This window comes from Bactrocera oleae, chromosome 5 (genome assembly GCF_042242935.1).
Source record: "Bactrocera oleae isolate idBacOlea1 chromosome 5, idBacOlea1, whole genome shotgun sequence".
NCBI classification, from domain to species: domain Eukaryota; kingdom Metazoa; phylum Arthropoda; class Insecta; order Diptera; family Tephritidae; genus Bactrocera; species Bactrocera oleae.
In genome coordinates this window covers 20,548,216-20,574,594 of record NC_091539.1, presented here as the reverse complement: position 1 = coordinate 20,574,594, position 26,379 = coordinate 20,548,216, and positions in this window count along the sequence as shown.

Genomic DNA, 26,379 nt, shown 5'->3' with positions numbered 1-26,379 from the left:
AGTATAAGCGGTACCTTGCTCACATAATTAATATACAATTTGCAAGAAAATAAACTTTGACTATAAATCTAAGAAAGTGCTAGTTTTTTGAAATGCATGTTAATAATGCAATAACATGAAAATTTTACTTTAGCACAGATCAATAAGATTGATGTTTTTCAGAATAAGTCTTACTCTAAGAAAGTAATATTTATTTGAAATTCACTGGTTACTTGAATTTGTTAATACTGTAATGGAAATTTTCTAAAGCGCAGATCAGCTACATTGATGTTTTTCAGTATAAGCGGTACCTTGCTCACATAACTAATATACAATTCGCAAGAAAATAAACTTTGACTCTAAATCTAAGAAAGTGCTATTTTTTTGAAATGCATGTTAATAATGCAATAACATGAAAATTTTACTTTAGCACAGATCAATAAGATTGATGTTTTTCAGTATAAGTCTTTATATAAGAAAGTAATATTTATTTGAAATTCACTGGTTACTTGAATTTGCTATTACTGTAATGGAAAGTTTCTTAAGCGCAGATGAGCAAAATTGATGTTTTTCAGTATAAGCGGTACCTTGCTCATATAATTAATATACAATTTGCAAGAAAATAAACTTTGACTCTAAATCTAAGAAAGTGCTATTTTTTGAAATGCATGTTAATAATGCAATAACATGAAAATTTTACTTTAGCACAGATCAATAAGATTGATGTTTTTCAGTATAAGTATTTATATAAGAAAGTAATATTTATTTGAAATTCACTGGTTACTTGAATTTGTTAATACTGTAATGGAAATTTTCTAAAGCGCAGATCAGCAAAATTGATGTTTTTCAGTATAAGCGGTACCTTGCTCACATAACTAATATACAATTCGCAAGAAAATAAACTTTGACTCTAAATCTAAGAAAGTGCTATTTTTTTGAAATGCATGTTAATAATACAATAACATGAAAATTTTACTTTAGCACAGATCAATAAGATTGATGTTTTTCAGTATAAGTTTTTATATAAGAAAGCAATATTTATTTGAAATTCACTGGTTACTTGAATTTGCTATTACTGTAATGGAAATTTTCTTAAGCGCAGATGAGCAAAATTGATGTTTTTCAGTATAAGCGGTACCTTGCTCACATAATTAATATACAATTTGCAAGAAAATAAACTTTGACTCTAAATCTGAGAAAGTGCTATTTTTTTGAAATGCATGTTAATAATGCAATAACATGAAAATTTTACTTTAGCACAGATCAATAAGATTGATGTTTTTCAGTATAAGTTTTTATATAAGAAAGCAATATTTATTTGAAATTCACTGGTTAGTTGAATTTGCTATTACTGTAATGGAAATTTTCTTAAGCGCAGATGAGCAAAATTGATGTTTTTCAGTATAAGCGGTACCTTGCTCACATAATTAATATACAATTTGCAAGAAAATAAACTTTGACTATAAATCTAAGAAAGTGCTAGTTTTTTGAAATGCATGTTAATAATGCAATAACATGAAAATTTTACTTTAGCACAGATCAATAAGATTGATGTTTTTCAGAATAAGTCTTACTCTAAGAAAGTAATATTTATTTGAAATTCACTGGTTACTTGAATTTGTTAATACTGTAATGGAAATTTTCTAAAGCGCAGATCAGCTACATTGATGTTTTTCAGTATAAGCGGTACCTTGCTCACATAACTAATATACAATTCGCAAGAAAATAAACTTTGACTCTAAATCTAAGAAAGTGCTATTTTTTTGAAATGCATGTTAATAATGCAATAACATGAAAATTTTACTTTAGCACAGATCAATAAGATTGATGTTTTTCAGTATAAGTCTTTATATAAGAAAGTAATATTTATTTGAAATTCACTGGTTACTTGAATTTGCTAGTACTGTAATGGAAAGTTTCTTAAGCGCAGATGAGCAAAATTGATGTTTTTCAGTATAAGCGGTACCTTGCTCACATAATTAATATACAATTTGCAAGAAAATAAACTTTGACTCTAAATCTAAGAAAGTGCTATTTTTTTGAAATGCATGTTAATAATACAATAACATGAAAATTTTACTTTAGCACAGATCAATAAGATTGATGTTTTTCAGTATAAGTTTTTATATAAGAAAGCAATATTTATTTGAAATTCACTGGTTACTTGAATTTGTTAATACTGTAATGAAAATTTTCTAAAGCGCAGATGAGCAAAATTGATGTTTTTCAGTATAAGCGGTACCTTGCTCACTTAATTATTATACAATTTGCAAGAAAATAAACTTTGACTATAAATCTAAGAAAGTGCTAGTTTTTTGAAATGCATGTTAATAATGAAATAACATGAAAATTTTACTTTAGCACAGATCAGTAAGATTGATGTTTTTCAGTATAAATCTTTATATAAGAAAGTAATATTTATTTGAAATTCACTGGTTACTGGAATTTGCTATTACTGTAATGGAAATTTTCTTAAGCGCATATGAGCAAAATTGATGTTTTTCAGTATAAGCGGTACCTTGCTCATATAATTAATATACAATTTGCAAGAAAATAAACTTTGACTCTAAATCTAAGAAAGTGCTATCTTTTGAAATGCATGTTAATAATGCAATAACATGAAAATTTTACTTTAGCACAGATCAATAAGATTGATGTTTTTCAGTATAAGTTTTTATATAAGAAAGTAATATTTATTTGAAATTCACTAGTTACTTGAATTTGTTAATACTGTAATGGAAATTTTCTAAAGCGCAGATCAGCAAAATTGATGTTTTTCAGTATAAGCGGTACCTTGCTCACATAACTAATATACAATTCGCAAGAAAATAAACTTTGACTCTAAATCTAAGAAAGTGCTATTTTTTTGAAATGCATGTTAATAATGCAATAACATGAAAATTTTACTTTAGCACAGATCAATAAGATTGATGTTTTTCAGTATAAGTCTTTATATAAGAAAGTAATATTTATTTGAAATTCACTGGTTACTTGAATTTGCTATTACTGTAATGGAAAGTTTCTTAAGCGCAGATGAGCAAAATTGATGTTTTTCAGTATAAGCGGTACCTTGCTCACATAATTAATATACAATTTGCAAGAAAATAAACTTTGACTCTAAATCTAAGAAAGTGCTATTTTTTTGAAATGCATGTTAATAATACAATAACATGAAAATTTTACTTTAGCACAGATCAATAAGATTGATGTTTTTCAGTATAAGTTTTTATATAAGAAAGCAATATTTATTTGAAATTCACTGGTTACTTGAATTTGTTAATACTGTAATGGAAATTTTCTAAAGCGCAGATCAGCAAAATGGATGTTTTTCAGTATAAGCGGTACCTTGCTCACATAACTAATATACAATTCGCAAAAAGATAAACTCTGACTCTAAATCTAAGAAAGTGCTATTTTTTTGAAATGCATGTTAATAATGCAATAACATGAATATTTTACTTTAGCACAGATCAATAAGATTGATGTTTTTCAGTATAAGTCTTACTCTAAGAAAGTAATATTTATTTGAAATTCACTGGTTACTTGAATTTGTTAATACTGTAATGGAAATTTTCTAAAGCGCAGATCAGCAAAATTGATGGTTTTCAGTATAAACGGTACCTTGCTCACTTAATTATTATACAATTTGCAAGAGAATAAACTTTGACTCTAATTCTCAGAAAGTGCTAGTTTTTTGAAATGCATGTTAATAATGCAATAGCATGAAAATTTTACTTTAGCACAGATCAGTAAGATTGATTTTTTTTCAGTATAAGTCTTTATATAAGAAAGTAATATTTATTTGAAATTCACTGGTTACTTGAATTTGCTATTACTGTAATGGAAATTTTCTTAAGCGCAGATGAGCAAAATTGATGTTTTTCAGTATAAGCGGTACCTTGCTCACATAATTAATATACAATTTGCAAGAAAATAAACTTTGACTCTAAATCTAAGAAAGTGCTATTTTTTTGAAATGCATGTTAATAATACAATAACATGAAAATTTTACTTTAGCACAGATCAATAAGATTGATGTTTTTCAGTATAAGTTTTTATATAAGAAAGCAATATTTATTTGAAATTCACTGGTTACTTGAATTTGCTATTACTGTAATGGAAATTTTCTTAAGCGCAGATGAGCAAAATTGATGTTTTTCAGTATAAGCGGTACCTTGCTCACATAATTAATATACAATTTGCAAGAAAATAAACTTTGACTCTAAATCTAAGAAAGTGCTAGTTTTTTGAAATGCATGTTAATAATGCAATAACATGAAAATTTTACTTTAGCACAGATCAGTAAGATTGATGTTTTTCAGTATACGTCTTTATATAAGAAAGTAATATTTATTTGAAATTCACTGGTTACTTGAATTTGCTATTACTGTAATGGAAATTTTCTTAAGCGCAGATGAGCAAAATTGATGTTTTTCAGTATAAGCGGTACCTTGCTCAAATAACTAATATACAATTCGCAAGAAAATCGACTTTAAGTTTGAATCTAAGAAAGTGCTATTTGTTCGAAATGTGCTGGTTATAAAAATTTGTTACTCCCCTTATGGAAATGGATGAGTTTCAGTATAAGTCTAAATCTAAGAAAGTGCCATTAATTGAAATGCACTGGTTGTTTGAATTTGTTAATATTGTAATGGAAATTTTATTTTAGCGCAGATCAGCAAAATTGATGTTTTTCAGTATAAGCGGTACCTTGCTCACATAATTAATATACAATTTGCAAGAAAATAAACTTTGACTATAAATCTAAGAAAGTGCTAGTTTTTTGAAATGCATGTTAATAATGCAATAACATGAAAATTTTACTTTAGCACAGATAAATAAGATTGATGTTTTTCAGTATAAGTCTTACTCTAAGAAAGTAATATTTATTTGAAATTCACTGGTTACTTGAATTTGTTAATACTGTAATGGAAATTTTCTAAAGCGCAGATCAGCTAAATATATGTTTTTCAGTATAAGCGGTACCTTGCTCAAATAACTAATATACAATTCGCAAGAAAATCCACTTTAAGTTTGAATCTAAGAAAGTGCTATTTGTTCGAAATGTGCTGGTTATAAAAATTTGTTACTCCCCTTATGGAAATGGATGAGTTTCAGTATAAGTCTAAATCTAAGAAAGTGCCATTAATTGAAATGCACTGGTTGTTTGAATTTGTTAATATTGTAATGGAAATTTTATTTTAGCGCAGATCAGCAAAATTGATGTTTTTCAGTATAAGGGGTACCTTGCTCACATAATTAATATACAATTTGCAAGAAAATAAACTTTGACTCTAAATCTAAGAAAGTGCTATTTTTTTGAAATGCATGTTAATAATGCAATAACATGAAAATTTTACTTTAGCACAGATCAGTAAGGTTGATGTTTTTCAGTATAAGTCTTTATATAAGAAAGTAATATTTATTTGAAATTCACTGGTTACTTGAATTTGTTAATGTAATGGAAATTTTCTTAAGCGCAGATCAGCAAAATTGATGTTTTTCAGTATAAGCGGTACCTTGCTCACTTAATTATTATACAATTTGCAAGAAAATAAACTTTGACTATAAATCTAAGAAAGTGCTAGTTTTTTGAAATGCATGTTAATAATGAAATAACATGAAAATTTTACTTTAGCACAGATCAGTAAGATTGATGTTTTTCAGTATAAATCTTTATATAAGAAAGTAATATTTATTTGAAATTCACTGGTTACTTGAATTTGCTATTACTGTAATGGAAATTTTCTTAAGCGCATATGAGCAAAATTGATGTTTTTCAGTATAAGCGGTACCTTGCTCATATAATTAATATACAATTTGCAAGAAAATAAACTTTGACTCTAAATCTAAGAAAGTGCTATTTTTTTGAAATGCATGTTAATAATGCAATAACATGAAAATTTTACTTTAGCACAGATCAATAAGATTGATGTTTTTCAGTATAATATTTTATATAAGAAAGTAATATTTATTTGAAATTCACTGGTTACTTGAATTTGTTAATACTGTAATGGAAATTTTCTAAAGCGCAGATCAGCAAAATTGATGTTTTTCAGTATAAGCGGTACCTTGCTCACATAACTAATATACAATTCGCAAGAAAATCGACTTTAAGTTTGAATCTAAGAAAGTGATATTTGTTCGAAATGTGCTGGTTATAAAAATTTGTTACTCCCCTTAGGGAAATGGATGAGTTTCAGTATAAGTCTAAATCTAAGAAAGTGCAATTTAATTGAAATGCACTGGTTGTTTGAATTTGTTAATATTGTCATGGAAATTTTATTTTAGCGCAGATCAGCCAAATTGATGTTTTTCAGTATAAGGGGTACCTTGCTCACATAATTAATATACAATTTGCAAGAAAATAAACTTTGACTCTAAATCTAAGAAAGTGCTATTTTTTTGAAATGCATGTTAATAATGCAATAACATGAAAATTTTACTTTATCACAGATCAATATGATTGATGTTTTTCAGTATAAGTCTTACTCTAAGAAAGTAATATTTATTTGAAATGCACTGGTTATTTGAAGTTTTTTATACTGTAATGGAAATTTTTCATTAGCGCAGATCAGCAAAATTGATGTTTTTCAGTATAAGCGGTACCTTGCTCACTTAATTATTATACAATTTGCAAGAGAATAAACTTTGACTCTAAATCTAAGAAAGTGCTATTTTTTTGAAATGCATGTTAATAATGCAATAAAATGAAAATTTTACTTTAGCACAGATCAGTAAGATTAATGTTTTTCAGTATAAGTCTTTATATAAAAAACGTAATATTTATTTGAAATTCACTGGTTACTTGAATTTGCTATTACTGTAATGGAAATTTTCTTAAGCGCAGATGAGCAAAATTGATGTTTTTCAGTATAAGCGGTACCTTGCTCACATAATTAATATACAATTTGCAAGAAAATAAACTTTGACTCTAAATCTAAGAAAGTGCTATTTTTTTTAAAATGCATGTTAATAATACAATAACATGAAAATTTTACTTTAGCACAGATCAGTAGGATTGATGTTTTTCAGTATAAGTCTTTATATAAGAAAGTAATATTTATTTTTAATTCACTGGTTACTTGAATTTGTTAATGTAATTGAAATTTTCTTAAGCGCAGATCAGCAAAATTGATGTTTTTCAGTATAAGCGGTACCTTGCTCACTTAATTATTATACAATTTGCAAGAGAATAAACTTTGACTCTAAATCTAAGAAGGTGCTATTTTTTTTAAATGCATGTTAATAATGCAATAACATGAAAATTTTACTTTAGCACAGATCAATAAGATTGATGTTTTTCAGTATAAATCTTTATATAAGAAAGTAATATTTATTTGAAATTCACTGGTTACTTGAATTTGTTAATAATGTAATGGAAATTTTCTTAAGCGCAGATCAGCAAAATTGATGTTTTTCAGTATAAGGGGTATCTTGCTCACATAACTAATATATAATTTACAAGAAAATCGACGTTGAATTTGTTACTCCTCTAATGGAAATTTTATTTTAGCGCAGATCAGCAAAATTGATGTTTTCAATATAAGCGGTACCTTGCTCACATAATTAATATACAATTTGCAAGAAAATCGACCTTAAGGTTGAATCTAAGCAAGCGCTATTTGCTCGAAATGTGCTGGTTATAAAAATTTGTTACTCCCCTACTGGAAATTGATGTTTTTCAGTATAAGTCTAAATCTAAGAAAGTGCTATTTAATTGAAATGCACTGGTTATTTGAATTTGTTTATACTGTAATGGAAATTTTTCATTAGCGCAGATCAGCAAAATTGATGGTTTTCAGTATAAACGGTACCTTGCTCACTTAATTATTATACAATTTGCAAGAGAATAAACTTTGACTCTAAATCTAAGAAAGTGCTATTTTTTTGAAATGCATGTTAATAATGCAATAACATGAAAATTTTACTTTAGCACAGATCGGTAAGATTGATGTTTTTAAGTATAAGTCTTTATATAAGAAAGTAATATTTATTTGAAATTCACTGGTTACTTGAATTTGCTATTACTGTAATGAAAATTTTCTTAAGCGCAGATGAGCAAAATTGATGTTTTTCAGTATAAGCGGTACCTTACTCACATAACTAATATATAATTTGCAAGAAAATCGACGTTGAATTTGTTACTCCTCTAATGGAAATTTTATTTTAGCGCAGATCAGCAAAATTGATGTTTTCAATATAAGCGGTACCTTGCTCACATAATTAATATACAATTTGCAAGAAAATCGACCTTAAGTTTGAATCTAAGCAAGCGCTATTTGCTCGAAATGTGCTGGTTATAAAAATTTGTTACTCCCCTTCTGGAAATTGATGTTTTTCAGTATAAGTCTAAATCTAAGAAAGTGCTATTTAATTGAAATGCACTGGTTATTTGAATTTGTTTATACTGTAATGGAAATTTTTCATTAGCGCAGATCAGCAAAATTGATGGTTTTCAGTATAAACGGTACCTTGCTCACTTAATTATTATACAATTTGCAAGAGAATAAACTTTGACTCTAAATCTAAGAAAGTTCTATTTTTTTGAAATGCATGTTAATAATGCAATAACATGAAAATTTTACTTTAGCACAGATCAATAAGATTGATGTTTTTCAGTATAAGTCTTTATATAAGAAAGTAATATTTATTTGAAATTCACTGGTTACTTGAATTTGCTATTACTGTAATGGAAATTTTCTTAAGCGCAGATCAGCAAAATTGATGTTTTTCAGTATAAGCGGTACCTTGCTCACATAATTAATATACAATTTGCAAGAAAATAAATTTTGACTCTAAATCTAAGAAAGTGCTATTTTTTTGAAATGCATGTTAATAATACAGTAACATGAAAATTTTACTTTAGCACAGATCAGTTAGATTGATATTTTTCAGTATAAGTCTTACTCTAAGAAAGTAATATTTATTTGAAATTCACTGGTTACTTGAATTTGTTTATACTGTAATGGAAATTTTCTTAAGCGCAGATCAGCAAAATTGAGTTTTTTCAGTATAAGGGGTACTTTGCTCACATAACTAATATATAATTTGCAAGAAAATAAACTTTGACTCTAAATCTAAGAAAGTTCTATTTTTTTGAAATGCATGTTAATAATGCAATAACATGAAAAATTTACTTTAGCACAGATCAGTAAGATTGATGTTTTTCAGTATAAGTCTTTATATAAGAAAGTAATATTTATTTGAAATTCACTGGTTACTTGAATTTGTTAATACTGTAATGGAAAATTTCTTAAGCGCAGATCAGCAAAATTGAGTTTTTTCAGTATAAGGGGTACTTTGCTCACATAACTAATATATAATTTGCAAGAAAATAAATTTTGACTCTAAATCTAAGAAAAAGCTATTTTTTTGAAATGCATATTAATAATACAATAACATGAAAATTTTACTTTAGCACAGATCAGTTAGATTGATATTTTTCAGTATAAGTCTTACTCTAAGAAAGTAATATTTATTTGAAATTCACTGGTTACTTGAATTTGTTTATACTGTAATGGAAATTTTCTTAAGCGCAGATCAGCAAAATTGATGTTTTTCAGTATAAGCGGTACCTTGCTCACATAATTAATATACAATTTGCAAGAAAATAAACTTTGACTCTAAATCTAAGAAAGTGCTATTTTTTTGAAATGCATGTTAATAATGCAATAACATGAAAATTTTACTTTAGCACAGATCAGTAAGATTGATGTTTTTCAGTTTAAGTCTTTATATAATAAAGTAATATTTATTTGAAATTCACTGGTTTTTTGAATTTGCTAATACTGTAATGGAAATTTTCTTAAGCGCAGATCAGCAAAATTGATGTTTTTCAGTATAAGCGGTACCTTGCTCACATAATTATTATACAATTTGCAAGAAAATAAACTTTGACTCTAAATCTAAGAAAAAGCTATTTTTTTGAAATGCATATTAATAATACAATAACATGAAAATTTTACTTTAGCACAGATCAGTAAGATTGATATTTTTCAGTATAAGTCTTACTCTAAGAAAGTAATATTTATTTGAAATTCACTGGTTACTTGAATTTGTTTATACTGTAATGGAAATTTTCTTAAGCGCAGATCAGCAAAATTGATGTTTTTCAGTATAAGCGGTACCTTGCTCACATAATTAATATACAATTTGCAAGAAAATAAACTTTGACTCTAAATCTAAGAAAGTGCTATTTTTTTGAAATGCATGTTAATAATGCAATAACATGAAAATTTTACTTTAGCAGAGATCAGTAAGATTGATGTTTTTCAGTATAAGTCTTACTCTAATAAAGTAATATTTATTTGAAATTCACTGGTTACTTGAATTTGTTAATACTGTTATGGAAATTTTTTAAAGCGCAGATCAGAAAAATTGATGTTTTTCAGTATAAGGGGTACCTTGCTCACATATCTAATATATAATTTGCAAGAAAATCGACGTTGAATTTGTTACTCCTCTAATGGAAATTTTATTTTAGCGCAGATCAGCAAAATTGATGTTTTTCAGTATAAGCGGTACCTTGCTCACATAACTAATATACAATTCGCAAGAAAATCGACTTTAAGTTTGAATCTAAGAAAGTGCTATTTGTTCGAAATGTGCTGGTTATAAAAATTTGTTACTCCCCATATGGAAATGGATGAGTTTCAGTATAAGTCTAAATCTAAGAAAGTGCAATTTAATTGAAATGCACTGGTTGTTTGAATTTGTTAATCCTGTAATGGAAATTTTATTTTAGCGCAGATCAGTAAAATTGACGTTTTTCAGTATAAGCGGTACCTTGCTCAAATAATTAATATACAATTTGCAAGAAAATAAATTTTGACTCTAAATCTAAGAAAAAGCTATTTTTTTGAAATGCATATTAATAATACAATAACATGAAAATTTTACTTTAACACAGATCAGTTAGATTGATATTTTTCAGTATAAGTCTTACTCTAAGAAAGTAATATTTATTTGAAATTCACTGGTTACTTGAATTTGTTTATACTGTAATGGAAATTTTCTTAAGCGCAGATCAGCAAAATTGATGTTTTTCAGTATAAGCGGTACCTTGCTCACATAATTAATATACAATTTGCAAGAAAATAAACTTTGACTCTAAATCTAAGAAAGTGCTATTTTTTTGAAATGCATGATAATAATGCAATAACATGAAAATTTTACTTTAGCACAGATCAGTAAGATTGATGTTTTTCAGTTTAAGTCTTTATATAATAAAGTAATATTTATTTGAAATTCACTGGTTTTTTGAATTTGCTAATACTGTAATGGAAATTTTCTTAAGCGCAGATCAGCAAAATTGATGTTTTTCAGTATAAGCGGTACCTTGCTCACATAATTATTGTACAATTTGCAAGAAAATAAACTTTGACTCTAAATCTAAGAAAAAGCTATTTTTTTGAAATGCATATTAATAATACAATAACATGAAAATTTTACTTTAGCACAGATCAGTAAGATTGATATTTTTCAGTATAAGTCCTACTCTAAGAAAGTAATATTTATTTGAAATTCACTGGTTACTTGAATTTGTTTATACTGTAATGGAAATTTTCTTAAGCGCAGATCAGCAAAATTGATGTTTTTCAGTATAAGCGGTACCTTGCTCACATAATTAATATACAATTTGCAAGAAAATAAACTTTGACTCTAAATCTAAGAAAGTGCTATTTTTTTGAAATGCATGTTAATAATGCAATAACATGAAAATTTTACTTTAGCAGAGATCAGTAAGATTGATGTTTTTCAGTATAAGTCTTACTCTAATAAAGTAATATTTATTTGAAATTCACTGGTTACTTGAATTTGTTAATACTGTTATGGAAATTTTTTAAAGCGCAGATCAGCAAAATTGATGTTTTTCAGTATAAGGGGTACCTTGCTCACATATCTAATATATAATTTGCAAGAAAATCGACGTTGAATTTGTTACTCCTCTAATGGAAATTTTATTTTAGCGCAGATCAGCAAAATTGATGTTTTTCAGTATAAGCGGTACCTTGCTCACATAACTAATATACAATTCGCAAGAAAATCGACTTTAAGTTTGAATCTAAGAAAGTGCTATTTGTTCGAAATGTGCTGGTTATAAAAATTTGTTACTCCCCATATGGAAATGGATGAGTTTCAGTATAAGTCTAAATCTAAGAAAGTGCAATTTAATTGAAATGCACTGGTTGTTTGAATTTGTTAATCCTGTAACGGAAATTTTATTTTAGCGCAGATCAGTAAAATTGACGTTTTTCAGTATAAGCGGTACCTTGCTCAAATAATTAATATACAATTTGCAAGAAAATAAATTTTGACTCTAAATCTAAGAAAAAGCTATTTTTTTGAAATGCATATTAATAATACAATAACATGAAAATTTTACTTTAGCACAGATCAGTTAGATTGATATTTTTCAGTATAAGTCTTACTCTAAGAAAGTAATATTTATTTGAAATTCACTGGTTACTTGAATTTGTTTATACTGTAATGGAAATTTTCTTAAGCGCAGATCAGCAAAATTGATGTTTTTCAGTATAAGCGGTACCTTGCTCACATAATTAATATACAATTTGCAAGAAAATAAACTTTGACTCTAAATCTAAGAAAGTGCTATTTTTTTGAAATGCATGTTAATAATGCAATAACATGAAAATTTTACTTTAGCACAGATCAGTAAGATTGATGTTTTTCAGTTTAAGTCTTTATATAATAAAGTAATATTTATTTGAAATTCACTGGTTTTTTGAATTTGCTAATACTGTAATGGAAATTTTCTTAAGCGCAGATCAGCAAAATTGATGTTTTTCAGTATAAGCGGTACCTTGCTCACATAATTATTATACAATTTGCAAGAGAATAAACTTTGACTCTAAATCTAAGAAAGTTCTATTTTTTTGAAATGCATGTTAATAATGCAATAACATGAAAATTTTACTTTAGCACAGATCAATAAGATTGATGTTTTTCAGTATAAGTCTTTATATAAGAAAGTAATATTTATTTGAAATTCACTGGTTACTTGAATTTGCTATTACTGTAATGGAAAGTTTCTTAAGCGCAGATGAGCAAAATTGATGTTTTTCAGTATAAGCGGTACCTTGCTCACATAATTAATATACAATTTGCAAGAAAATAAAGTTTGACTCTAAATCTAAGAAAGTGCTATTTTTTTGAAATGCATGTTAATAATACAGTAACATGAAAAATTTACTTTAGCAGAGATCAGTAAGATTGATGTTTTTCAGTATAAGTCTTACTCTAAGAAAGTAATATTTATTTGAAATTCACTGGTTACTTGAATTTGTTAATACTGTAATGGAAATTTTCTTAAGCGCAGATCAGCAAAATTGATGTTTTTCAGTATAAGCGGTACCTTGCTCATATAATTAATATACAATTTGCAAGAAAATAAACTTTGACTCTAAATCTAAGAAAGTGCTATTTTTTTGAAATGCATGTTAATAAGCAATAACATGAAAATTTTACTTTAGCACAGATCAATAAGATTGATGTTTTTCAGTATAATATTTTATATAAGAAAGTAATATTTATTTGAAATTCACTGGTTACTTGAATTTGTTAATACTGTAATGGAAATTTTCTAAAGCGCAGATCAGCAAAATTGATGTTTTTCAGTATAAGCGGTACCTTGCTCACATAACTAATATACAATTCGCAAGAAAATCGACTTTAAGTTTGAATCTAAGAAAGTGCTATTTGTTCGAAATGTGCTGGTTATAAAAATTTGTTACTCCCCTTATGGAAATGGATGAGTTTCAGTATAAGTCTAAATCTAAGAAAGTGCAATTTATTTGAAATTCACTGGTTACTTGAATTTGTTAATACTGTAATGGAAATTTTCTCAAGCGCAGATCAGCAAAACTGATGTTTTTCAGTATAAGCGGTACCTTGCTCACTTAATTATTATACAATTTGCAAGAGAATAAACTTTGACTCTAAATCTAAGAAAGTGCTATTTTTTTGAAATGCATGTTAATAATACAATAACATGAAAATTTTACTTTAGCACAGATCAGTAAGATTGATGTTTTTCAGTATAAGTCTTTATATAAGAAAGTAATATTTATTTGAAATTCACTGGTTACTTGAATTTGTTAATACTGTAATGGAAATTTTCTTAAGCGCAGATCAGCAAAATTGATGTTTTTCAGTATAAGCGGTACCTTGCTCATATAATTAATATACAATTTGCAAGAAAATAAACTTTGACTCTAAATCTAAGAAAGTGCTATTTTTTTGAAATGCATGTTAATAATGCAATAACATGAAAATTTTACTTTAGCACAGATCAATAAGATTGATGTTTTTCAGTATAATATTTTATATAAGAAAGTAATATTTATTTGAAATTCACTGGTTACTTGAATTTGTTAATACTGTAATGGAAATTTTCTAAAGCGCAGATCAGCAAAATTGATGTTTTTCAGTATAAGCGGTACCTTGCTCACATAACTAATATACAATTCGCAAGAAAATCGACTTTAAGTTTGAATCTAAGAAAGTGCTATTTGTTCGAAATGTGCTGGTTATAAAAATTTGTTACTCCCCTTATGGAAATGGATGAGTTTCAGTATAAGTCTAAATCTAAGAAAGTGCCATTAATTGAAATGCACTGGTTGTTTGAATTTGTTAATATTGTAATGGAAATTTTATTTTAGCGCAGATCAGCAAAATTGATGTTTTTCAGTATAAGGGGTACCTTGCTCACATAATTAATATACAATTTGCAAGAAAATAAACTTTGACTCTAAATCTAAGAAAAAGCTATTTTTTTGAAATGCATGTAAATAATACAATAACATGAAAATTTTACTTTAGCACAGATCAGTAAGATTGATGTTTTTCAGTATAAGTCTTTATATAAGAAAGTAATATTTATTTGAAATTCACTAGTTACTTGAATTTGTTAATACTGTAATGGAAAATTTCTTAAGCGCAGATCAGCAAAACTGATGTTTTTCAGTATAAGCGGTACCTTGCTCACTTAATTATTATACAATTTGCAAGAGAATAAACTTTGACTCTAAATCTAAGAAAGTGCTATTTTTTTGAAATGCATGTTAATAATACAATAACATGAAAATTTTACTTTACCACAGATCAGTAGGATTGATGTTTTTCAGTATAAGTCTTTATATAAGAAAGTAATATTTATTTGAAATTCACTGGTTACTTGAATTTGTTAATGTAATTGAAATTTTCTTAAGCGCAGATCAGCAAAATTGATGTTTTTCAGTATAAGCGGTACCTTGCTCACTTAATTATTATACAATTTGCAAGAAAATCGACCTTAAGTTTGAATCTAATCAAGCGCTATTTGTTCGAAATGTGCTGGTTATAAAAATTTGTTACTCCCCTACTGGAAATTGATGTTTTTCAGTATAAGTCTAAATCTAAGAAAGTGCTATTTAATTGAAATGCACTGGTTATTTGAATTTGTTTATACTGTAATGGAAATTTTTCATTAGCGCAGATCAGCAAAATTGATGGTTTTCAGTATAAACGGTACCCTGCTCACTTAATTAATATACAATTTGCAAGAAAATAAACTTTGACTCTAAATCTAAGAAAGTGCTATTTTTTTGAAATGCATGTTAATAATGCAATAACATGAAAATTTTACTTTAGCACAGATCAGTAAGGTTGATGTTTTTCAGTATAAGTCTTTATATAAGAAAGTAATATTTATTTGAAATTCACTGGTTACTTGAATTTGTTAATGTAATGGAAATTTTCTTAAGCGCAGATCAGCAAAATTGATGTTTTTCAGTATAAGCGGTACCTTGCTCACTTAATTATTATACAGTTTGCAAGAAAATAAACTTTGACTATAAATCTAAGAAAGTGCTAGTTTTTTGAAATGCATGTTAATAATGCAATAACATGAAAATTTTACTTTAGCACAGATCAGTAAGATTGATGTTTTTCAGTATAAGTCTTAATATAAGAAAGTAATATTTATTTGAAATTCACTGGTTACTTGAATTTGCTATTACTGTAATGGAAATTTTCTTAAGCGCAGATCAGCAAAATTGATGTTTTTCAGTATAAGCGGTACCTTGCTCACATAATTAATATACAATTTGCAAGAAAATAAACTTTGACTCTAAATCTAAGAAAGTGCTATTTTTATGAAATGCATGTTAATAATGCAACAACATGAAAATTTTACTTTAGCACAGATCAATAAGATTGATGTTTTTCAGTATCAGTCATACTCTAAGAAAGTAATATTTATTTGAAATTCACTGGTTTTTTCAATTTGCTAATACTGTAATGGAAATTTTCTTAAGCGCAGATCAGCAAAATTGATGTTTTTCAGTATAAGCGGTACCTTGCTCACATAATTAATATACAATTTGCAAGAAAATAAACTTTGACTCTAAATCTAAGAAAGTGCTATTTTTTTGAAATGCATGTTAATAATGCAATAACATGAAAATTTTACTTTAGCACAGATCAGTAAGATTGATGTTTTTCAGTTTAAGTCTTTATATAATAAAGTAATATTTATTTGAAATTCACTGGTTTTTTGAATTTGCTAATACTGTAATGGAAATTTTCTTAAGCGCAGATCAGCAAAATTGATGTTTTTCAGTATAAGCGGTACCTTGCTCACATAATTATTATACAATTTGCAAGAGAATAAACTTTGACTCTAAATCTAAGAAAGTTCTATTTTTTTGAAATGCATGTTAATAATGCAATAACATGAAAATTTTACTTTAGCACAGATCAATAAGATTGATGTTTTTCAGTATAAGTCTTTATATAAGAAAGTAATATTTATTTGAAATTCACTGGTTACTTGAATTTGCTATTACTGTAATGGAAAGTTTCTTAAGCGCAGATGAGCAAAATTGATGTTTTTCAGTATAAGCGGTACCTTGCTCACATAATTAATATACAATTTGCAAGAAAATAAAGTTTGACTCTAAATCTAAGAAAGTGCTATTTTTTTGAAATGCATGTTAATAATACAGTAACATGAAAAATTTACTTTAGCAGAGATCAGTAAGATTGATGTTTTTCAGTATAAGTCTTACTCTAAGAAAGTAATATTTATTTGAAATTCACTGGTTACTTGAATTTGTTAATACTGTAATGGAAATTTTCTTAAGCGCAGATCAGCAAAATTGATGTTTTTCAGTATAAGCGGTACCTTGCTCATATAATTAATATACAATTTGCAAGAAAATAAACTTTGACTCTAAATCTAAGAAAGTGCTATTTTTTTGAAATGCATGTTAATAAGCAATAACATGAAAATTTTACTTTAGCACAGATCAATAAGATTGATGTTTTTCAGTATAATATTTTATATAAGAAAGTAATATTTATTTGAAATTCACTGGTTACTTGAATTTGTTAATACTGTAATGGAAATTTTCTAAAGCGCAGATCAGCAAAATTGATGTTTTTCAGTATAAGCGGTACCTTGCTCACATAACTAATATACAATTCGCAAGAAAATCGACTTTAAGTTTGAATCTAAGAAAGTGCTATTTGTTCGAAATGTGCTGGTTATAAAAATTTGTTACTCCCCTTATGGAAATGGATGAGTTTCAGTATAAGTCTAAATCTAAGAAAGTGCAATTTAATTGAAATGCACTGGTTGTTTGAATTTGTTAATATTGTAATGGAAATTTTATTTTAGCGCAGATCAGCAAAATTGATGTTTTTCAGTATAAGGGGTACCTTGCTCACATAATTAATATACAATTTGCAAGAAAATAAACTTTGACTCTAAATCTAAGAAAAAGCTATTTTTTTGAAATGCATGTAAATAATACAATAACATGAAAATTTTACTTTAGCACAGATCAGTAAGATTGATGTTTTTCAGTATAAGTCTTTATATAAGAAAGTAATATTTATTTGAAATTCACTAGTTACTTGAATTTGTTAATACTGTAATGGAAAATTTCTTAAGCGCAGATCAGCAAAACTGATGTTTTTCAGTATAAGCGGTACCTTGCTCACTTAATTATTATACAATTTGCAAGAGAATAAACTTTGACTCTAAATCTAAGAAAGTGCTATTTTTTTGAAATGCATGTTAATAATACAATAACATGAAAATTTTACTTTACCACAGATCAGTAGGATTGATGTTTTTCAGTATAAGTCTTTATATAAGAAAGTAATATTTATTTGAAATTCACTGGTTACTTGAATTTGTTAATGTAATTGAAATTTTCTTAAGCGCAGATCAGCAAAATTGATGTTTTTCAGTATAAGCGGTACCTTGCTCACTTAATTATTATACAATTTGCAAGAAAATCGACCTTAAGTTTGAATCTAATCAAGCGCTATTTGTTCGAAATGTGCTGGTTATAAAAATTTGTTACTCCCCTACTGGAAATTGATGTTTTTCAGTATAAGTCTAAATCTAAGAAAGTGCTATTTAATTGAAATGCACTGGTTATTTGAATTTGTTTATACTGTAATGGAAATTTTTCATTAGCGCAGATCAGCAAAATTGATGGTTTTCAGTATAAACGGTACCCTGCTCACTTAATTAATATACAATTTGCAAGAAAATAAACTTTGACTCTAAATCTAAGAAAGTGCTATTTTTTTGAAATGCATGTTAATAATGCAATAACATGAAAATTTTACTTTAGCACAGATCAGTAAGGTTGATGTTTTTCAGTATAAGTCTTTATATAAGAAAGTAATATTTATTTGAAATTCACTGGTTACTTGAATTTGTTAATGTAATGGAAATTTTCTTAAGCGCAGATCAGCAAAATTGATGTTTTTCAGTATAAGCGGTACCTTGCTCACTTAATTATTATACAGTTTGCAAGAAAATAAACTTTGACTATAAATCTAAGAAAGTGCTAGTTTTTTGAAATGCATGTTAATAATGCAATAACATGAAAATTTTACTTTAGCACAGATCAGTAAGATTGATGTTTTTCAGTATAAGTCTTAATATAAGAAAGTAATATTTATTTGAAATTCACTGGTTACTTGAATTTGCTATTACTGTAATGGAAATTTTCTTAAGCGCATATGAGCAAAATTGATGTTTTTCAGTATAAGCGGTACCTTGCTCACATAATTAATATACAATTTGCAAGAAAATAAACTTTGACTCTAAATCTAAGAAAGTGCTATTTTTATGAAATGCATGTTAATAATGCAACAACATGAAAATTTTACTTTAGCACAGATCAATAAGATTGATGTTTTTCAGTATAAGTCTTACTCTAAGAAAGTAATATTTATTTGAAATTCACTGGTTACTTGAATTTGTTAATACTGTAATGGAAATTTTCTCAAGCGCAGATCAGCAAAACTGATGTTTTTCAGTATAAGCGGTACCTTGCTCACTTAATTATTATACAATTTGCAAGAGAATAAACTTTGACTCTAAATCTAAGAAAGTGCTATTTTTTTGAAATGCATGTTAATAATACAATAACATGAAAATTTTACTTTAGCACAGATCAGTAAGATTGATGTTTTTCAGTATAAGTCTTTATATAAGAAAGTAACATTTATTTGAAATTCACTGGTTACTTGAATTTGTTAATACTGTAATGGAAATTTTCTTAAGCGCAGATCAGCAAAATTGGTGTTTTTCAGTATAAGCGGTACCTTGCTCATATAATTAATATACAATTTGCAAGAAAATAAACTTTGACTCTAAATCTAAGAAAGTGCTATTTTTTTGAAATGCATGTTAATAATGCAATAACATGAAAATTTTACTTTAGCACAGATCAATAAGATTGATGTTTTTCAGTATAATATTTTATATAAGAAAGTAATATTTATTTGAAATTCACTGGTTACTTGAATTTGTTAATACTGTAATGGAAATTTTCTAAAGCGCAGATCAGCAAAATTGATGTTTTTCAGTATAAGCGGTACCTTGCTCACATAACTAATATACAATTCGCAAGAAAATCGACTTTAAGTTTGAATCTAAGAAAGTGCTATTTGTTCGAAATGTGCTGGTTATAAAAATTTGTTACTCCCCTTATGGAAATGGATGAGTTTCAGTATAAGTCTAAATCTAAGAAAGTGCAATTTAATTGAAATGCACTGGTTGTTTGAATTTGTTAATATTGTAATGGAAATTTTATTTTAGCGCAGATCAGCAAAATTGATGTTTTTCAGTATAAGTCTTTATATAAGAAAGTAATATTTATTTGAAATTCACTGGTTACTTGAATTTGTTAATACTGTAATGGAAATTTTCTCAAGCGCAGATCAGCAAAACTGATGTTTTTCAGTATAAGCGGTACCTTGCTCACTTAATTATTATACAATTTGCAAGAGAATAAACTTTGACTCTAAATCTAAGAAAGTGCTATTTTTTTGAAATGCATGTTAATAATACAATAACATGAAAATTTTACTTTAGCACAGATCAGTAAGATTGATGTTTTTCAGTATAAGTCTTTATATAAGAAAGTAATATTTATTTGAAATTCGCTGGTTACTTGAATTTGTTAATACTGTAATGGAAATTTTCTTAAGCGCAGATCAGCAAAATTGATGTTTTTCAGTATAAGCGGTACCTTGCTCATATAATTAATATACAATTTGCAAGAAAATAAACTTTGACTCTAAATCTAAGAAAGTGCTATTTTTTTGAAATGCATGTTAATAATGCAATAACATGAAAATTTTACTTTAGCACAGATCAATAAGATTGATGTTTTTCAGTATAATATTTTATATAAGAAAGTAATATTTATTTGAAATTCACTGGTTACTTGAATTTGTTAATACTGTAATGGAAATTTTCTAAAGCGCAGATCAGCAAAATTGATGTTTTTCAGTATAAGCGGTACCTTGCTCACATAACTAATATACAATTCGCAAGAAAATCGACTTTAAGTTTGAATCTAAGAAAGTGCTATTTGTTCGAAATGTGCTGGTTATAAAAATTTGTTACTCCCCTTATGGAAATGGATGAGTTTCAGTATAAGTCTAAATCTAAGAAAGTGCAATTTAATTGAAATGCACTGGTTGTTTGAATTTGTTAATTCAAATTGTAATGGAAATTTTATTTTAGCGCAGATCAGCAAAATTGATGTTTTTCAGTATAAGGGGTACCTTGCTCACATAATTAATATACAATTTGCAAGAAAATAAACTTTGACTCTAAATCTAAGAAAGTGCTATTTTTTTGAAATGCATGTTAGTAGTGCAATAAGATGAATATTTTACTTTAGCACAGATCACTAAGGTTGATGTTTTTCAGTATAAGTCTTTATATAAGAAAGTAATATTTATTTGAAATTCACTGGTTACTTGAATTTGTTTATACTGTAATGGAAATTTTCTTAAGCGCAGATCAGCAAAATTGATGTTTTTCAGTATAAGCGGTACCTTGCTCACATAATTAATATACAATTTGCAAGAGAATAAACTTTGACTCTAAATCTAAGAAAGTGCTATTTTTTTGAAATGCATGTTAATAATGCAATAAGATGAAAATTTTACTTTAGCACAGATCAATAAGATTGATGTTTTTCAGTATAAGTCTTACTCTAAGAAAGTAATATTTATTTGAAATTCACTGGTTACTTGAATTTGTTTATACTGTAATGGAAATTTTCTTAAGCGCAGATCAGCAAAATTGATGTTTTTCAGTATAAGCGGTACCTTGCTCACATAATTAATATACAATTTGCAAGAAAATAAACTTTGACTCTAAATCTAAGAAAGTGCTATTTTTTTGAAATGCATGTTAGTAATGCAATAAGATGAAAATTTTACTTTAGCACAGATCACTAAGGTTGATGTTTTTCAGTATAAGTCTTTATATAAGAAAGTAATATTTATTTGAAATTCACTGGTTACTTGAATTTGTTAATACTGTAATGGAAATTTTCTTAAGCGCAGATCAGCAAAATTGATGTTTTTCAGTATAAGCGGTACCTTGCTCATATAATTAATATACAATTTGCAAGAAAATAAACTTTGACTCTAAATCTAAGAAAGTGCTATTTTTTTGAAATGCATGTTAATAATGCAATAACATGAAAATTTTACTTTAGCACAGATCAATAAGATTGATGTTTTTCAGTATAATATTTTATATAAGAAAGTAATATTTATTTGAAATTCACTGGTTACTTGAATTTGTTAATACTGTAATGGAAATTTTCTAAAGCGCAGATCAGCAAAATTGATGTTTTTCAGTATAAGCGGTACCTTGCTCACATAACTAATATACAATTCGCAAGAAAATCGACTTTAAGTTTGAATCTAAGAAAGTGCTATTTGTTCGAAATGTGCTGGTTATAAAAATTTGTTACTCCCCTTATGGAAATGGATGAGTTTCAGTATAAGTCTAAATCTAAGAAAGTGCAATTTAATTGAAATGCACTGGTTGTTTGAATTTGTTAATATTGTAATGGAAATTTTATTTTAGCGCAGATCAGCAAAATTGATGTTTTTCAGTATAAGGGGTACCTTGCTCACATAATTAATATACAATTTGCAAGAAAATAAACTTTGACTCTAAATCTAAGAAAAAGCTATTTTTTTGAAATGCATGTAAATAATACAATAACATGAAAATTTTACTTTAGCACAGATCAGTAAGATTGATGTTTTTCAGTATAAGTCTTTATATAAGAAAGTAATATTTATTTGAAATTCACTAGTTACTTGAATTTGTTAATACTGTAATGGAAAATTTCTTAAGCGCAGATCAGCAAAACTGATGTTTTTCAGTATAAGCGGTACCTTGCTCACTTAATTATTATACAATTTGCAAGAGAATAAACTTTGACTCTAAATCTAAGAAAGTGCTATTTTTTTGAAATGCATGTTAATAATACAATAACATGAAAATTTTACTTTACCACAGATCAGTAGGATTGATGTTTTTCAGTATAAGTCTTTATATAAGAAAGTAATATTTATTTGAAATTCACTGGTTACTTGAATTTGTTAATGTAATTAAAATTTTCTTAAGCGCAGATCAGCAAAATTGATGTTTTTCAGTATAAGCGGTACCTTGCTCACTTAATTATTATACAATTTGCAAGAAAATCGACCTTAAGTTTGAATCTAATCAAGCGCTATTTGTTCGAAATGTGCTGGTTATAAAAATTTGTTACTCCCCTACTGGAAATTTATGTTTTTCAGTATAAGTCTAAATCTAAGAAAGTGCTATTTAATTGAAATGCACTGGTTATTTGAATTTGTTTATACTGTAATGGAAATTTTTCATTAGCGCAGATCAGCAAAATTGATGGTTTTCAGTATAAACGGTACCCTGCTCACTTAATTAATATACAATTTGCAAGAAAATAAACTTTGACTCTAAATCTAAGAAAGTGCTATTTTTTTGAAATGCATGTTAATAATGCAATAACATGAAAATTTTACTTTAGCACAGATCAATAAGGTTGATGTTTTTCAGTATAAGTCTTTATATAAGAAAGTAATATTTATTTGAAATTCACTGGTTACTTGAATTTGTTAATGTAATGGAAATTTTCTTAAGCGCAGATCAGCAAAATTGATGTTTTTCAGTATAAGCGGTACCTTGCTCACTTAATTATTATACAGTTTGCAAGAAAATAAACTTTGACTATAAATCTAAGAAAGTGCTAGTTTTTTGAAATGCATGTTAATAATGCAATAACATGAAAATTTTACTTTAGCACAGATCAGTAAGATTGATGTTTTTCAGTATAAGTCTTAATATAAGAAAGTAATATTTATTTGAAATTCACTGGTTACTTGAATTTGCTATTACTGTAATGGAAATTTTCTTAAGCGCATATGAGCAAAATTGATGCTTTTCAGTATAAGCGGTACCTTGCTCACATAATTAATATACAATTTGCAAGAAAATAAACTTTGACTCTAAATCTAAGAAAGTGCTATTTTTATGAAATGCATGTTAATAATGCAACAACATGAAAATTTTACTTTAGCACAGATCAATAAAATTGATGTTTTTCAGTATAAGTCTTACTCTAAGAAAGTAATATTTATTTGAAATTCACTGGTTACTTGAATTTGTTAATACTGTAATGGAAATTTTCTCAAGCGCAGATCAGCAAAATTGATGTTTTTCAGTATAAGCGGTACCTTCCTCACATAACTAATTTACAATTCGCAAGAAAATCGACTTTAAGTTTGAATCTAAGAAAGTGCTATTTGTTCGAAATGTGCTGGTTATAAAAATTTGTTACTCCCCTTATGGAAATGGATGAGTTTCAGTATAAGTTTATTTGAGCGCAGATCAGCAAAATTGATGTTTTTCAGTATAAGGGGTACCTTGCTCACATAATTAATATACAATTTGCAAGAAAATAAACTTTGACTCTAAATCTAAGAAAGTGCTATTTTTTTGAAATGCATGTTAGTAATGCAATAAGATGAAAATTTTACTTTAGCACAGATCACTAAGGTTGATGTTTTTCTGTATAAGTCTTTATATAAGAAAGTAATATTTATTTGAAATTCACTGGTTACTTGAATTTGTTTATACTGTAATGGAAATTTTCTTAAGCGCAGATCAGCAAAATTGATGTTTTTCAGTATAAGCGGTACCTTGCTCACATAATTAATATACAATTTGCAAGAGAATAAACTTTGACTCTAAATCTAAGAAAGTGCTATTTTTTTGAAATGCATGTTAATAATGCAATAAGATGAAAATTTTACTTTAGCACAGATCAATAAGATTGATGTTTTTCAGTATAAGTCTTACTCTAAGAAAGTAATATTTATTTGAAATTCACTGGTTACTTGAATTTGTTTATACTGTAATGGAAATTTTCTTAAGCGCAGATCAGCAAAATTGATGTTTTTCAGTATAAGCGGTACCTTGCTCACATAATTAATATACAATTTGCAAGAAAATAAACTTTGACTCTAAATCTAAGAAAGTGCTATTTTTTTGAAATGCATGTTAGTAATGCAATAAGATGAAAATTTTACTTTAGCACAGATCACTAAGGTTGATGTTTTTCAGTATAAGTCTTTATATAAGAAAGTAATATTTATTTGAAATTCACTGGTTACTTGAATTTGTTAATACTGTAATGGAAATTTTCTTAAGCGCAGATCAGCAAAATTGATGTTTTTCAGTATAAGCGGTACCTTGCTCATATAATTAATATACAATTTGCAAGAAAATAAACTTTGACTCTAAATCTAAGAAAGTGCTATTTTTTTGAAATGCATGTTAATAATGCAATAACATGAAAATTTTACTTTAGCACAGATCAATAAGATTGATGTTTTTCAGTATAATATTTTATATAAGAAAGTAATATTTATTTGAAATTCACTGGTTACTTGAATTTGTTAATACTGTAATGGAAATTTTCTAAAGCGCAGATCAGCAAAATTGATGTTTTTCAGTATAAGCGGTACCTTGCTCACATAACTAATATACAATTCGCAAGAAAATCGACTTTAAGTTTGAATCTAAGAAAGTGCTATTTGTTCGAAATGTGCTGGTTATAAAAATTTGTTACTCCCCTTATGGAAATGGATGAGTTTCAGTATAAGTCTAAATCTAAGAAAGTGCAATTTAATTGAAATGCACTGGTTGTTTGAATTTGTTAATATTGTAATGGAAATTTTATTTTAGCGCAGATCAGCAAAATTGATGTTTTTCAGTATAAGGGGTACCTTGCTCACATAATTAATATACAATTTGCAAGAAAATAAACTTTGACTCTAAATCTAAGAAAAAGCTATTTTTTTGAAATGCATGTAAATAATACAATAACATGAAAATTTTACTTTAGCACAGATCAGTAAGATTGATGTTTTTCAGTATAAGTCTTTATATAAGAAAGTAATATTTATTTGAAATTCACTAGTTACTTGAATTTGTTAATACTGTAATGGAAAATTTCTTAAGCGCAGATCAGCAAAACTGATGTTTTTCAGTATAAGCGGTACCTTGCTCACTTAATTATTATACAATTTGCAAGAGAATAAACTTTGACTCTAAATCTAAGAAAGTGCTATTTTTTTGAAATGCATGTTAATAATACAATAACATGAAAATTTTACTTTACCACAGATCAGTAGGATTGATGTTTTTCAGTATAAGTCTTTATATAAGAAAGTAATATTTATTTGAAATTCACTGGTTACTTGAATTTGTTAATGTAATTGAAATTTTCTTAAGCGCAGATCAGCAAAATTGATGTTTTTCAGTATAAGCGGTACCTTGCTCACTTAATTATTATACAATTTGCAAGAAAATCGACCTTAAGTTTGAATCTAATCAAGCGCTATTTGTTCGAAATGTGCTGGTTATAAAAATTTGTTACTCCCCTACTGGAAATTGATGTTTTTCAGTATAAGTCTAAATCTAAGAAAGTGCTATTTAATTGAAATGCACTGGTTATTTGAATTTGT